The sequence below is a fragment of the Anas acuta genome, chromosome 2 (genome assembly GCF_963932015.1).
Source record: "Anas acuta chromosome 2, bAnaAcu1.1, whole genome shotgun sequence".
NCBI lineage: Eukaryota > Metazoa > Chordata > Aves > Anseriformes > Anatidae > Anas > Anas acuta.
In genome coordinates, this window is record NC_088980.1 from 117756467 (window position 1) to 117759679 (window position 3213).

At 35.6% G+C, this 3213-nt stretch overlaps 1 long non-coding RNA gene across 1 annotated transcript in view; it reads left to right on the plus strand.

The window, feature by feature from the left end:
• The first annotated feature begins 1514 nt into the window (after window positions 1-1514).
• Window positions 1515-3213, plus strand: part of LOC137851813 (uncharacterized) — a 7978-nt gene continuing 6279 nt past the window's right edge. Inside the window, exon 1 of the long non-coding RNA XR_011093493.1 lies at window positions 1515-1624. This is a non-coding gene — a long non-coding RNA (uncharacterized lncRNA). The remainder of the gene's footprint in view (window positions 1625-3213) is intronic.

The following is a 3213-nucleotide window of genomic DNA, read 5'->3' on the forward strand; positions in this document are numbered from 1 at the left end:
ATGCTCACTTTGGTATGAGCAGGCTGAAGGTTTTGGGGTGTGTGTGTGGTGGCTGCTGGTCTGTTGTCTTCTTCCTGCATTCAGCTTTGATGGCAATTTTTAAGGGCTAGGAAATTGTGCTTTTGGTGTGTCCATTGCAGTTCTCTCTGTAAAACTGAAAGGAGGTTCTTGTAGCCTTGTGATTTCAGGCCCATGTTTTCATTTTTTTCTTAATAGTATTAAGGGATTAGCTGATAGAATTATGTGAAACATCAAGATATCTGTCCAGCTGGATGTCGATGCTGAGAATATAAGAACTGAGCATTGAGGGAGGATTTTCAGTTCTTCTTTCTGCGTGTATTAAAGTATGAATGTAATGAAATCATGCCTTTTATTTAGCCAGGCAAATTGCTGGTTCACTGAGTTGTTGGAGACTTGCCTGTGCTGGGACTACAGGACTGGACCTGCTTACATTAAACATGTGCCAAAATTTCAGTATATAGCTGTGGAAATTAACACAGGTTACTACTATTAGAAGATTGTATAAACATTAGAGGGCTAATGATACTATGAGTATCCTTGCCTGACAGAGCAGCACCTCCTGTAAGGAGCACCTGTGAAGATGTGCCTACTACAGGAGCACGTGCTGACTTCTCCAAAACAAGCATCTTGCTGAAGTAAACTTATGTCCCGGCTTAGTGTAAGCTGGGAGGGAGGGGTGTGTGCATGCACATATATATGTAAGACTGGTACCTAAGCTGAAATTAAGAAATCAGAGTTCTGGGCTCTTGACTAGAAATTAAGTAAATATAACTATTACAATAATAATAATAATAATAATAATAATAATAATAATAATAATAATAATAATAATAATAATAATAATAATAATAATAATAAAAGATAATGGTCAATGAAGTCAGGGAAACATTTTTGGTGAGATTTTAAAATGAAATGTCTGTAAGAAAAATACTTATAAGAATAAAACATTCGCAATGCCATATCTTAAAGAAAAAAAAAAAAAAAAGGGAATGGTTACTAGTTGTGCTAATGCTTATTCATATGATAAAGAGACATGGAAATAATAATAAGAGAGTCCAAATAGGATTCCAAATTTAAAACTTAGGAATCACAATCCATTTGTTCAATTTCCATACTTTTACCTCAAACACAAAACAAATCCAGGTCAGTCATTTTTTCTGTCACTGAAGCTTCCATATTGTAGCACTTCTTGCTGTAGTAATGTAAATATTGAAGAGCTACCAAAAAATCTCAAAACTTGCAGCTGAATTTTTGTTTGTGAGTTTATTTGCAAGCCAGAGTGTCTTTCCTGGGAAGATTTCTGGAATTTGATACAACCTAGCATACTAACATACAAATATAAAAAAAAAATTGTGTTTCAGAAATGCTTTTTAAGATCCTACAGTTATGCCATAAAGATAGATATGCCATGAATGAATATCCAAGGGGGAAATCACCCCCAAAGCACAACTTCATGATGACAGTATAAGTTGTTTTAAATCCCATAGTCCTACCTTCCAGGCTGGTAGTGATTGTGAAACCTTAGCTGAAATTGCCATTCCCTGTGTCCTTTTTCCAAATGGAGACCGTGCCCGGAAATTCCTGGCCAGCAGCACCAGAGCAGGTACATTTCTTACTTTTCTGACTGATGACAGAGTGAACCCAGCAGTGGTTGAGATTGGTTTTACTCTATTTTATGCTCTTAGCATGCGGGACTGTGATCTGGAAGACAATTTGGGCAAAATAACAGAGGTTGTATTTGGGTCTTTCTGAAAATTCTTTTAATTTCTATTTTAACCTTATGAGCGAAAAAAAAATGTGTTGATGACTCATGACAGATTTGTACCCCAGCTTAATTTCTCCGGACAGGCATATGTGAATGGTTTGGTTTAGATACACTAGCCTTGCAACTTACTCCCTGAAGTAGTAGAGGGCTGCAGCAGGGGAACCAGTTGTATAAGCAAGTGCCAATTTAATAGTTGCTGTTTACTAAGCTTGGTATTATCAAGTCTTAACAGGACTTTACTAAAGCAAACTTCTCCCTGGTGGCCTGTCCTCATTGCTTCTGCAGTTTAAGAAAATTAAATGAGAGTAATAGTGCTAATTGTTATTAAGTAACTGGTTATCTTTAATCAGGACATTTTGTGCTACAACATAGTGCATTTGGGAAATATCAAGACATAAAGAGGACAGAAAAATGGCTTTGTGTGTGCATTTTAAAATTTCCTGAGTCTAGGGATGGCCCTATTTATTCAAACTCCTAATAAAATGCTAATTATTAGCTACACTACAAAAAAATTAAACGATGGGTATCTCACCAATAAGGTCCATTCCACACAAGGCCCTCCTTTGAACTGTAAGTAACATTTCAAGATGAAAACCTGCTTTCTGTAACTTGTTTCATAAGGTGAAACAAAATATTATCCATACCCAAAACGCTAAATACGGTATGTGTGGTCTCCATGTTGCATTTGTTTCTGTAAACAGCATTTCTAAACATCAACAGCTGTAAGATGTGACCTGTTCAGACATTTTATGAAATGTAGTAGTTCACATGCATCTGCTATCTACAAGTGGTTTTTGTTGTTGTTGTTGTTGCTTAAGGAGTTATTCCCAGTGCAACTGAAAACAAGCTTAAAGACTGGCATGCAGTTTATATCTGGTACATTAACTAATGCATATAATTCTTAATGTGAGTGCTGTGAAAACAAACAAACAAACAAAAACAGCAACAACAACAACAACAAAACTGCAACAAAGTAGTTGCCTCTGGAATCTTGTATATTCAATCTGCAAGAAGAGTAAATTGTCACTGCCACTTCATAGGTGCTGTTCAAAGCAATAGAAAACTTGGAGTAGTGCCTCTAAAAAGACTTGTGTTAATCCTGCATTACTTTATTTCCTTACATTGTAATGCTGTAATGTCTATCAGTAAGCATGTGAGTCAGCCTGTCCCTTGCTTGATTTTATTGTACAGATAAGGTATTTGAAAACTGGTTGCTCCTCAGTAGGAAGCAAGAACATGTAGCATGGCTTCCATATCTAGAAAGGGTATAAAAATATATAATGCATGTAAATTGAAATAATTATCTTTTAAAAAATTAGTATTTGTTTTAATTTACACCAAGCAAGGATATGGTCTGTACAGAGGGTTGTCTTCAATGATAAGAAGAATATTGAAAAGCAGAAAATATGCAATCTCTGATTATTTTT